The following is a 13,508-nucleotide window of genomic DNA, read 5'->3' as shown; positions in this document are numbered from 1 at the left end:
CCCTCTATCCTATCCTTTCCACAGTCATCGAGGACCAGTCCCCATATCCTATCCTTTCCCCAGTCATCGAGGACCAGTCCCTCTATCCTATCCTTTCCCCAGTCGTCGAGGACCAGTCCCTCTATCATTTCCACAGTCATCGAGGACCAGTCCCTCTATCCTTTCCCCAGTCATCGAGGACCAGTACCTCTATCCTATCCTTTCCCCAGTCATCGAGGACCAGTCCCTCTATCCTTTCCCCAGTCATCGAGGACCAGTCCCTCTATCCTTTCCCCAGTCATCGAGGACCAGTCTCTCTATCCTATCCTTTCCCCAGTCCTCGAGGACCAGTCCCTCTATCCTATCCTTTCCACAGTCATCAAGGACCAGTCCCTCTATCCTATCGTTTCTCCAATCAGCGAGGACAAGTCACCCTATCCTATCCTTTCCCCAGTCATCGAAGACCAGTCCCTCCATCCTATCCTTTCCCCAGTCATCGAGGACCAGTCCCCCCTATCCTATCCTTTCCACAGTCATCGAGGACCAGTCCCCATATCCTATCCTTTCCCCAGTCATCGAGGACCAGTCCCTCTATCCTATCCTTTCCACAGTCATCGAGGACCAGTCCCCATATCCTATCCTTTCCCCAGTCATCGAGGACCAGTCCCTCTATCCTATCCTTTCCCCAGTCGTCGAGGACCAGTCCCTCTATCATTTCCACAGTCATCGAGGACCAGTCCCTCTATCCTTTCCCCAGTCATCGAGGACCAGTCCCCCTATCCTATCCTTTCCCCAGTCATCGAGGATCAGTCCCTCTATCCTATCCTTTCCCCAGTCCTCGAGGACCAGTCCCTCTATCCTATCCTTTCCCCAGTCATTGAGGACCAGTCCCTCTATCCTATCCTTTCCCCAGTCATCGAGGACCAGTCCCTCTATCCTATCCTTTCCCCAGTCATCGGGGACCAGTCCCTCTATAATATCATTTCCCCAGTCATCAAGGACCAGTCCCTCTATCCTATCCTTTCCCCAGTCATCGAGGACCAGTCCCTCTATCCTATCCTTTCCCCAGTCATCGAGGACCAGTCCCTCTATCCTATCCTTTCCCCAGTCAACGAGGACCAGTCCCTCTATCCTATCCTTTCCCCAGTCATCGAGGACCAGTCCCTCTATCCTATCCTTTCCCCAGTCATCGAGGACCAGTCCCTCTATCCTATCCTTTCCCCAGTCATCGAGGACCAGTCCCTCTATCCTATCCTTTCCACAGTCATCGAGGACCAGTCCCCATATCCTATCCTTTCCCCAGTCATCGAGGACCAGTCCCTCTATCCTATCCTTTCCCCAGTCGTCGAGGACCAGTCCCTCTATCATTTCCACAGTCATCGAGGACCAGTCCCTCTATCCTTTCCCCAGTCATCGAGGACCAGTCCCTCTATCCTATCCTTTCCCCAGTCATCGAGGACCAGTCCCTCTATCCTTTCCCCAGTCATCGAGGACCAGTCCCTCTATCCTATCCTTTCCCCAGTCATCGAGGACAAGTCACCCTATCCTATCCTTTCCCCAGTCATCGAAGACCAGTCCCTCCATCCTATCCTTTCCCCAGTCATCGAGGACCAGTCCCCTTATCCTATCCTTTCCCCAGTCATCGAGGACCAGTCCCTCTATCCTATCCTTTCCCAGTCATCGAGGACCAGTCCCTCTATCCTATCCTTTCCCCAGTCATCGAGGATCAGTCCCTCTATCCTATCCTTTCCCCAGTCCTCGAGGACCAGTCCCTCTATCCTATCCTTTCCCCAGTCATTGAGGACCAGTCCCTCTATCCTATCCTTTCCCCAGTCATCGAGGACCAGTCCCTCTATCCTATCCTTTCCCCAGTCATCGGGGACCAGTCCCTCTATAATATCATTTCCCCAGTCATCAAGGACCAGTCCCTCTATCCTATCCTTTCCCCAGTCATCGAGGACCAGTCCCTCTATCCTATCCTTTCCCCAGTCATCGAGGACCAGTCCCTCTATCCTATCCTTTCCCCAGTCAACGAGGACCAGTCCCTCTATCCTATCCTTTCCCCAGTCATCGAGGACCAGTCCCTCTATCCTATCCTTTCCCCAGTCATCGAGGACCAGTCCCTCTATCCTATCCTTTCCCCAGTCATCGAGGACCAGTCCCTCTATCCTATCCTTTCCACAGTCATCGAGGACCAGTCCCCATATCCTATCCTTTCCCCAGTCATCGAGGACCAGTCCCTCTATCCTATCCTTTCCCCAGTCGTCGAGGACCAGTCCCTCTATCATTTCCACAGTCATCGAGGACCAGTCCCTCTATCCTTTCCCCAGTCATCGAGGACCAGTCCCTCTATCCTATCCTTTCCCCAGTCATCGAGGACCAGTCCCTCTATCCTATCCTTTCCCCAGTCAACGAGGACCAGTCCCTCTATCCTATCCTTTCCACAGTCATCGAGGACCAGTCCCCATATCCTATCCTTTCCCCAGTCATCGAGGACCAGTCCCTCTATCCTATCCTTTCCCCAGTCGTCGAGGACCAGTCCCTCTATCATTTCCACAGTCATCGAGGACCAGTCCCTCTATCCTTTCCCCAGTCATCGAGGACCAGTACCTCTATCCTATCCTTTCCCCAGTCATCGAGGACCAGTCCCTCTATCCTTTCCCCAGTCATCGAGGACCAGTCCCTCTATCCTTTCCCCAGTCATCGAGGACCAGTCTCTCTATCCTATCCTTTCCCCAGTCCTCGAGGACCAGTCCCTCTATCCTATCCTTTCCACAGTCATCAAGGACCAGTCCCTCTATCCTATCGTTTCTCCAATCAGCGAGGACAAGTCACCCTATCCTATCCTTTCCCCAGTCATCGAAGACCAGTCCCTCCATCCTATCCTTTCCCCAGTCATCGAGGACCAGTCCCCCCTATCCTATCCTTTCCACAGTCATCGAGGACCAGTCCCCATATCCTATCCTTTCCCCAGTCATCGAGGACCAGTCCCTCTATCCTATCCTTTCCACAGTCATCGAGGACCAGTCCCCATATCCTATCCTTTCCCCAGTCATCGAGGACCAGTCCCTCTATCCTATCCTTTCCCCAGTCGTCGAGGACCAGTCCCTCTATCATTTCCACAGTCATCGAGGACCAGTCCCTCTATCCTTTCCCCAGTCATCGAGGACCAGTCCCCCTATCCTATCCTTTCCCCAGTCATCGAGGATCAGTCCCTCTATCCTATCCTTTCCCCAGTCCTCGAGGACCAGTCCCTCTATCCTATCCTTTCCCCAGTCATTGAGGACCAGTCCCTCTATCCTATCCTTTCCCCAGTCATCGAGGACCAGTCCCTCTATCCTATCCTTTCCCCAGTCATCGGGGACCAGTCCCTCTATAATATCATTTCCCCAGTCATCAAGGACCAGTCCCTCTATCCTATCCTTTCCCCAGTCATCGAGGACCAGTCCCTCTATCCTATCCTTTCCCCAGTCATCGAGGACCAGTCCCTCTATCCTATCCTTTCCCCAGTCAACGAGGACCAGTCCCTCTATCCTATCCTTTCCCCAGTCATCGAGGACCAGTCCCTCTATCCTATCCTTTCCCCAGTCATCGAGGACCAGTCCCTCTATCCTATCCTTTCCCCAGTCATCGAGGACCAGTCCCTCTATCCTATCCTTTCCACAGTCATCGAGGACCAGTCCCCATATCCTATCCTTTCCCCAGTCATCGAGGACCAGTCCCTCTATCCTATCCTTTCCCCAGTCGTCGAGGACCAGTCCCTCTATCATTTCCACAGTCATCGAGGACCAGTCCCTCTATCCTTTCCCCAGTCATCGAGGACCAGTCCCTCTATCCTATCCTTTCCCCAGTCATCGAGGACCAGTCCCTCTATCCTTTCCCCAGTCATCGAGGACCAGTCCCTCTATCCTATCCTTTCCCCAGTCATCGAGGACAAGTCACCCTATCCTATCCTTTCCCCAGTCATCGAAGACCAGTCCCTCCATCCTATCCTTTCCCCAGTCATCGAGGACCAGTCCCCTTATCCTATCCTTTCCCCAGTCATCGAGGACCAGTCCCTCTATCCTATCCTTTCCCAGTCATCGAGGACCAGTCCCTCTATCCTATCCTTTCCCCAGTCATCGAGGATCAGTCCCTCTATCCTATCCTTTCCCCAGTCCTCGAGGACCAGTCCCTCTATCCTATCCTTTCCCCAGTCATTGAGGACCAGTCCCTCTATCCTATCCTTTCCCAGTCATCGAGGACCAGTCCCTCTATCCTATCCTTTCCCCAGTCATCGGGTACCAGTCCCTCTATAATATCATTTCCCCAGTCATCAAGGACCAGTCCCTCTATCCTATCCTTTCCCCAGTCATCGAGGACCAGTCCCTCTATCCTATCCTTTCCCCAGTCATCGAGGACCAGTCCCTCTATCCTATCCTTTCCCCAGTCAACGAGGACCAGTCCCTCTATCCTATCCTTTCCCCAGTCATCGAGGACCAGTCCCTCTATCCTATCCTTTCCCCAGTCATCGAGGACCAGTCCCTCTATCCTATCCTTTCCCCAGTCATCGAGGACCAGTCCCTCTATCCTATCCTTTCCACAGTCATCGAGGACCAGTCCCCATATCCTATCCTTTCCCCAGTCATCGAGGACCAGTCCCTCTATCCTATCCTTTCCCCAGTCGTCGAGGACCAGTCCCTCTATCATTTCCACAGTCATCGAGGACCAGTCCCTCTATCCTTTCCCCAGTCATCGAGGACCAGTCCCTCTATCCTATCCTTTCCCCAGTCATCGAGGACCAGTCCCTCTATCCTTTCCCCAGTCATCGAGGACCAGTCCCTCTATCCTATCCTTTCCCCAGTCATCGAGGACAAGTCACCCTATCCTATCCTTTCCCCAGTCATCGAAGACCAGTCCCTCCATCCTATCCTTTCCCCAGTCATCGAGGACCAGTCCCCTTATCCTATCCTTTCCCCAGTCATCGAGGACCAGTCCCTCTATCCTATCCTTTCCCAGTCATCGAGGACCAGTCCCTCTATCCTATCCTTTCCCCAGTCATCGAGGATCAGTCCCTCTATCCTATCCTTTCCCCAGTCCTCGAGGACCAGTCCCTCTATCCTATCCTTTCCCCAGTCATTGAGGACCAGTCCCTCTATCCTATCCTTTCCCCAGTCATCGAGGACCAGTCCCTCTATCCTATCCTTTCCCCAGTCATCGGGGACCAGTCCCTCTATAATATCATTTCCCCAGTCATCAAGGACCAGTCCCTCTATCCTATCCTTTCCCCAGTCATCGAGGATCAGTCCCTCTATCCTATCCTTTCCCCAGTCATCGAGGACCAGTCCCTCTATCCTATCCTTTCCCCAGTCAACGAGGACCAGTCCCTCTATCCTATCCTTTCCCCAGTCATCGAGGACCAGTCCCTCTATCCTATCCTTTCCCCAGTCATCGAGGACCAGTCCCTCTATCCTATCCTTTCCCCAGTCATCGAGGACCAGTCCCTCTATCCTATCCTTTCCACAGTCATCGAGGACCAGTCCCCATATCCTATCCTTTCCCCAGTCATCGAGGACCAGTCCCTCTATCCTATCCTTTCCCCAGTCGTCGAGGACCAGTCCCTCTATCATTTCCACAGTCATCGAGGACCAGTCCCTCTATCCTTTCCCCAGTCATCGAGGACCAGTCCCTCTATCCTATCCTTTCCCCAGTCATCGAGGACCAGTCCCTCTATCCTTTCCCCAGTCATCGAGGACCAGTCCCTCTATCCTATCCTTTCCCCAGTCATCGAGGACAAGTCACCCTATCCTATCCTTTCCCCAGTCATCGAAGACCAGTCCCTCCATCCTATCCTTTCCCCAGTCATCGAGGACCAGTCCCCTTATCCTATCCTTTCCCCAGTCATCGAGGACCAGTCCCTCTATCCTATCCTTTCCCAGTCATCGAGGACCAGTCCCTCTATCCTATCCTTTCCCCAGTCATCGAGGATCAGTCCCTCTATCCTATCCTTTCCCCAGTCCTCGAGGACCAGTCCCTCTATCCTATCCTTTCCCCAGTCATTGAGGACCAGTCCCTCTATCCTATCCTTTCCCCAGTCATCGAGGACCAGTCCCTCTATCCTATCCTTTCCCCAGTCATCGGGGACCAGTCCCTCTATAATATCATTTCCCCAGTCATCAAGGACCAGTCCCTCTATCCTATCCTTTCCCCAGTCATCGAGGACCAGTCCCTCTATCCTATCCTTTCCCCAGTCATCGAGGACCAGTCCCTCTATCCTATCCTTTCCCCAGTCAACGAGGACCAGTCCCTCTATCCTATCCTTTCCCCAGTCATCGAGGACCAGTCCCTCTATCCTATCCTTTCCCCAGTCATCGAGGACCAGTCCCTCTATCCTATCCTTTCCCCAGTCATCGAGGACCAGTCCCTCTATCCTATCCTTTCCACAGTCATCGAGGACCAGTCCCCATATCCTATCCTTTCCCCAGTCATCGAGGACCAGTCCCTCTATCCTATCCTTTCCCCAGTCGTCGAGGACCAGTCCCTCTATCATTTCCACAGTCATCGAGGACCAGTCCCTCTATCCTTTCCCCAGTCATCGAGGACCAGTCCCTCTATCCTATCCTTTCCCCAGTCATCGAGGACCAGTCCCTCTATCCTTTCCCCAGTCATCGAGGACCAGTCCCTCTATCCTATCCTTTCCCCAGTCATCGAGGACAAGTCACCCTATCCTATCCTTTCCCCAGTCATCGAAGACCAGTCCCTCCATCCTATCCTTTCCCCAGTCATCGAGGACCAGTCCCCTTATCCTATCCTTTCCCCAGTCATCGAGGACCAGTCCCTCTATCCTATCCTTTCCCAGTCATCGAGGACCAGTCCCTCTATCCTATCCTTTCCCCAGTCATCGAGGATCAGTCCCTCTATCCTATCCTTTCCCCAGTCCTCGAGGACCAGTCCCTCTATCCTATCCTTTCCCCAGTCATTGAGGACCAGTCCCTCTATCCTATCCTTTCCCCAGTCGTCGAGGACCAGTCCCTCTATCATTTCCACAGTCATCGAGGACCAGTCCCTCTATCCTTTCCCCAGTCATCGAGGACCAGTCCCTCTATCCTATCCTTTCCCCAGTCATCGAGGACCAGTCCCTCTATCCTTTCCCCAGTCATCGAGGACCAGTCCCTCTATCCTTTCCCCAGTCATCGAGGACCAGTCCCTCTATCCTTTCCCCAGTCATCGAGGACCAGTCCCTCTATCCTTTCCCCAGTCATCGAGGACCAGTCCCTCTATCCTATCCTTTCCCCAGTCCTCGAGGACCAGTCCCTCTATCCTATCCTTTCCCAGTCATCGAGGACCAGTCCCTCTATCCTATCCTTTCCCCAGTCATCGAGGACAAGTCACCCTATCCTATCCTTTCCCCAGTCATCGAAGACCAGTCCCTCCATCCTATCCTTTCCCCAGTCATCGAGGACCAGTCCCCCTATCCTATCCTTTCCCCAGTCATCGAGGACCAGTCCCTCTATCCTATCCTTTCCCAGTCATCGAGGACCAGTCCCTCTATCCTATCCTTTCCCCAGTCATCGAGGATCAGTCCCTCTATCCTATCCTTTCCCCAGTCCTCGAGGACCAGTCCCTCTATCCTATCCTTTCCCCAGTCATTGAGGACCAGTCCCTCTATCCTATCCTTTCCCCAGTCATCGAGGACCAGTCCCTCTATCCTATCCTTTCCCCAGTCATCGGGGACCAGTCCCTCTATAATATCATTTCCCCAGTCATCAAGGACCAGTCCCTCTATCCTATCCTTTCCCCAGTCATCGAGGACCAGTCCCTCTATCCTATCCTTTCCCCAGTCATCGAGGACCAGTCCCTCTATCCTATCCTTTCCCCAGTCAACGAGGACCAGTCCCTTTATCCTATCCTTTCCCCAGTCATCGAGGACCAGTCCCTCTATCCTATCCTTTCCCCAGTCATCGAGGACCAGTCCCTCTATCCCATCCTTTCCACAGTCATCGAGGACCAGTCCCCATATCCTATCCTTTCCCCAGTCATTGAGGACCAGTCCCTCTATCCTATCCTTTCCCCAGTCATCGAGGACCAGTCCCTCTATCATTTCCACAGTCATCGAGGACCAGTCCCTCTATCCTTTCCCCAGTCATCGAGGACCAGTCCCTCTATCCTATCCTTTCCCCAGTCATCGAGGACCAGTCCCTCTATCCTATCCTTTCCCCAGTCATCGAGGACCAGTCCCTCTCTCCTATCCTTTCCCCAGTCATCGAGGACCAGTCCCTCTATCCTATCCTTTCCCCAGTCATCGAGGACCAGTCCCTCTATCCTATCCTTTCCCCAGTCATCGAGGACCAGTCCCTCTATCCTATCCTTTCCCCAGTCATCGAGGACCAGTCCCTCTATCCTATCCTTTCCCAGTCATCGAGGACCAGTCCCTCTATCCTATCCTTTCCCCAGTCATCGAGGATCAGTCCCTCTATCCTATCCTTTCCCCAGTCCTCGAGGACCAGTCCCTCTATCCTATCCTTTCCCCAGTCATTGAGGACCAGTCCCTCTATCCTATCCTTTCCCCAGTCATCGAGGACCAGTCCCTCTATCCTATCCTTTCCCCAGTCATCGGGGACCAGTCCCTCTATAATATCATTTCCCCAGTCATCAAGGACCAGTCCCTCTATCCTATCCTTTCCCCAGTCATCGAGGAACAGTCCCTCTATCCTATCCTTTCCCCAGTCATCGAGGACCAGTCCCTCTATCCTATCCTTTCCCCAGTCAACGAGGACCAGTCCCTTTATCCTATCCTTTCCCCAGTCATCGAGGACCAGTCCCTCTATCCTATCCTTTCCCCAGTCATCGAGGACCAGTCCCTCTATCCCATCCTTTCCACAGTCATCGAGGACCAGTCCCCATATCCTATCCTTTCCCCAGTCATTGAGGACCAGTCCCTCTATCCTATCCTTTCCCAAGTCATCGAGGACCAGTCCCTCTATCATTTCCACAGTCATCGAGGACCAGTCCCTCTATCCTTTCCCCAGTCATCGAGGACCAGTCCCTCTATCCTATCCTTTCCCCAGTCATCGAGGACCAGTCCCTCTATCCTATCCTTTCCCCAGTCATCGAGGACCAGTCCCTCTCTCCTATCCTTTCCCCAGTCATCGAGGAACAGTCCCTCTATCCTATCCTTTCCCCAGTCATCGAGGACCAGTCCCTCTATCCTATCCTTTCCCCAGTCATTAAGGACCAGTCCCTCTATCCTATCCTTCCCCAGTCATCGAGGACCTCTCCCCCAATCCTGTCATTTCCCCAGTCATCGAGGACCAGTCCCCAAATCCTATCCTTTCCCAAGTCATCGAGGACTAGTCCCTCTATCCTATCCTTTCCCCGGTCATCGAGGACCAGTCCCTCTATACTATCCTTTCCCCAGTCATCGAGGACCAGTCCCTCTATCCTATCATTTCACCAGTTATCGAGGACCAGTCCCCCTATCATATTCTTTCCCCAGTCATCGAGGACCAGTCCCTCTATCCTTTCCCAAGTCATCGAGGACCAGTCCCCCTATCCTATCCTTTCCCCAGTCATTGAGGACCAGTCCCTCTATCCTTTCCCCAGTCATCGAGGACCAGTCCCTCTATCCTATCCTTTCCCCAGTCATCGAGGACCAGTCCCTCTATCCTATCCTTTTCCCAGTCATCGAGGACCAGTCCCTCTATCCTATCCTTTCCCCAGTCATCGAGGACCAGTCCCTATATCCTATCCTTTCCCCAGTAATCGAGGACCAGTCCCTCTTTCCTATCCTTTCCCCGGTCATCGAGGACCAGTCCCTCTATACTATCCTTTCCCCAGTCATCGAGGACCAGTCCCTCTATCCTATCATTTCCCCAGTTATCGAGGACCAGTCCCCCTATCATATTCTTTCCCTAGTCATCGAGGACCAGTCCCTCTATCCTTTCCCCAGTCATCGAGGACCAGTCCCCCTATCCTATCCTTTCCCCAGTCATTGAGGACCAGTCCCTCTATCCTTTCCCCAGTCATCGAGGACCAGTCCCTCTATCCTATCCTTTCCCCAGTCATCGAGGACCAGTCCCTCTATCCTATCCTTTTCCCAGTCATCGAGGACCAGTCCCTCTATCCTATCCTTTCCCCAGTCATCGAGGACCAGTCCCTATATCCTATCCTTTCCCCAGTAATCGAGGACCAGTCCCCCTATCCTATCCTTTCCCCAGTCATCGAGGACCAGTCCCTCTATCCTATCCTTTCCCCAGTCATCGAGGACCAGTCCCCCTATAATATCCTTTCCCCAGTCATAGAGGACCAGTCCCCCTATCCTATGCTTTCCCCAGTCATCGAGGACCAGTCCCCCTATCATATGCTTTCCCCAATCATCGAGGACCAGTCCCCCTATCCTATCCTTTCCCCAGTCATCGAGGACCAGTCCCCCTATCCTATGCTTTCCCCATTCATCGAGGACCAGTCCCTCTATCCTATCCTTTCCCCAGTCATCGAGGACCAGTCCCTCTATCCTATCCTTTCCCCAGTCATCGAAGACCAGTCCCTCTATCCTTTCCCCAGTCATCGAGGACCAGTCCCTCTATCCTATCCTTTCCCCAGTCATCGAGGACCAGTCCCTCTATCCTTTCCCCAGTCATCGAGGACCAGTCCCTCTATCAAATCCTTTCCCCAGTCATCGGGGACCAGTCCCTCTATAATATCATTTCCCCAGTCATCAAGGACCAGTCCCTCTATCCTATCCTTTCCCCAGTCATCGAGGACCAGTCCCTCTATCCTATCCTTTCCACAGTCATCGAGGACCAGTCCCCATATCCTATCCTTTCCCCAGTCATCGAGGACCAGTCCCTCTATCCTATCCTTTCCCCAGTCGTCGAGGACCAGTCCCTCTATCATTTCCACAGTCATCGAGGACCAGTCCCTCTATCCTTTCCCCAGTCATCGAGGACCAGTCCCTCTATCCTATCCTTTCACCAGTCATCGAGGACCAGTCCCTCTATCCTTTCCCCAGTCATCGAGGACCAGTCCCTCTATCCTTTCCCCAGTCATCGAGGACCAGTCCCTCTATCCTATCCTTTCCCCAGTCATCGAGGACCAGTCCCTCTATCCTATCCTTTCCCCAGTCATCGAGGACCAGTCCCTCTATCCTATACTTTCCCCGTCATCGAGGACCATTCCCCCATCCTATCCTTTCCCCAGTCATCGAGGACCAGTCCCCCTATCCTATGCTTTCCCCAGTCATCGAGGAATAGTCCCTCTATCCTATCCTTTCCCCAGTCATCGAGGACCAGTCCCTCTATCCTATCCTTTCCCCAGTCATCGAGGACCAGTCCCTCTATCCTATCCTTTCCCCAGTCATCGAGGACCAGTCCCCCTATCCTTTCCTTTCCCCAGTCATCGAGGACCAGTCCCTCTACCCTTTCCCCAGTCATCGAGGACCAGTCCCTCTATCCTATCCTTTCCCCAGTCATCAAGGACCAGTCCCCCTATCCTATCCTTTCCCCAGTCATCGAGGGCCAGTCCCTCTATCCTTTCCCCAGTCATCAAGGACCAGTCCCACTATCCTTTCCCCAGTCATTGAGGACCAGTCCCTCTATCCTTTCGCCAGTCATTGAGGACCAGTCCCCCTATCCTATCCTTTCCCCAGTCATCAAGGACCAGTCCCTCTATCCTAGCGTTTCTCCAATCAGCGAGGACAAGTCACCCTATCCTATCCTTTCCCCAGTCATCGAAGACCAGTCCCTCCATCCTATCCTTTCCCAAGTCATCGAGGACCAGTCCCCCTATCCTATCCTTTCCCCATTCATCGAGGACCAGTCCCTCTATCCTATCCTTTCCCAGTCATCGAGGACCAGTCCCTCTATCCTATCCTTTCCCCAGTCATCGAGGACCAGTCCCCCTATCCTATCCTTTCCCCATTCATCGAGGACCAGTCCCTCTATCCTATCCTTTCCCAGTCATCGAGGACCAGTCCCTCTATCCTATCCTTTCCCCAGTCATCGAGGACCAGTCCCCCTATCCTATCCTTTCCCCAGTCATCGAGGACCAGTCCCTCTCTCCTATCCTTTCCCCAGTCATCGAGGACCAGTCCCTCTATCCTATCCTTTCCCCATTCATCGAGGACCAGTCCCTCTATCCTATCCTTTCCCAGTCATCGAGTACCAGTCCCTCTATCCTTTCCCCAGTCATCGAGGACCAGTCCCTCTATTCTATCCTTCCCCAGTCATCGAGGACCAGTCCCTCTATCCTATCCTTTCCCCAGTCATCGAGGACCAGTCCCCCTATCAAATTTATCAATCAATCAAATTTATTTTATATAGCCCTTCGTACATCAGCTGATATCTCAAAGTGCTGTACAGAAACCCAGCCTAAAACCCCAAACAGCAAGCAATGCAGGTGAAGAAGCACGGTGGCTAGGAAAAACTCCCTAGAAAGGCCAAAACCTAGGAAGAAACCTAGAGAGGAACCAGGCTATGTGGGGTGGCCAGTCCTCTTCTGGCTGTGCCGGGTGGAGATTATAACAAAACATGGCCAAGATGTTCAAATGTTCATAAATGATCAGCATGGTCGAATAATAATAAGGCAGAACAGTTGAAACTGGAGCAGCAGCACAGCCAGGTGGACTGGGGACAGCAAGGAGTCATCATGTCAGGTAGTCCTGGGGCATGGTCCTAGGGCTCAGGTCCTCCGAGAGAGAGAAAGAGAGAAGGAGAGAATTAGAGAACGCACACTTAGATTCACACAGGACACCGAATAGGACAGGAGAAGTACTCCAGATATAACAAACTGACCCTAGCCCCCCGACACATAAACTACTGCAGCATAAATACTGGAGGCTGAGACAGGAGGGGTCAGGAGACACTGTGGCCCACTCCGAGGACACCCCCGGACAGGGCCAAACAGGAAGGATATAACCCCACCCACTTTGCCAAAGCACAGCCCCCACACCACTAGAGGGATATCTTCAACCACCAACTTACCATCCTGAGACAAGGCTGAGTATAGCCCACAAAGACCTCCGCCACGGCACAACTTAAGGGGGGGGGGGGGGGGCGCCAACCCAGACAGGATGACCACATCAGTGACTCAACCCACTCAGGTGACGCACCTCCTCCAGGGACGGCATGAGAGAGCCCCAGTAAAGCCAGTGACTCAGCCCCTGTAATAGGGTTAGAGGCAGAGAATCCCAGTGGAAAGAGGGGAACCGGCCAGGCAGAGACAGCAAGGGTGGTTCGTTGCTCCAGAGCCTTTCCGTTCACCCTCCCACTCCTGGGCCAGACTACACTCAATCATATGACCCACTGAAGAGATGACGACGGTCACGACTTGCAGACTTGTTTTTGAGTTGCTGTGCGTTTTGTTGCTCCTATCCTATCCTTTCCCCAGTCATCAAGGACCAGTCCCTCTATCCTATCGTTTCTCCAATCAGCGAGGACAAGTCACCCTATCCTATCCTTTCCCCAGTCATCGAAGACCAGTCCCTCCATCCTATCCTTTCCCAAGTCATCGAGGACCAGTCCCCCTATCCTATCCTTTCCCCATTCATCGAG

Source organism: Oncorhynchus mykiss, chromosome 11, assembly GCF_057628025.1.
Source record: "Oncorhynchus mykiss isolate SJ-2025 chromosome 11, ASM5762802v1, whole genome shotgun sequence".
Lineage (NCBI taxonomy): Eukaryota > Metazoa > Chordata > Actinopteri > Salmoniformes > Salmonidae > Oncorhynchus > Oncorhynchus mykiss.
This window is presented reverse-complemented; position numbering follows the sequence as displayed.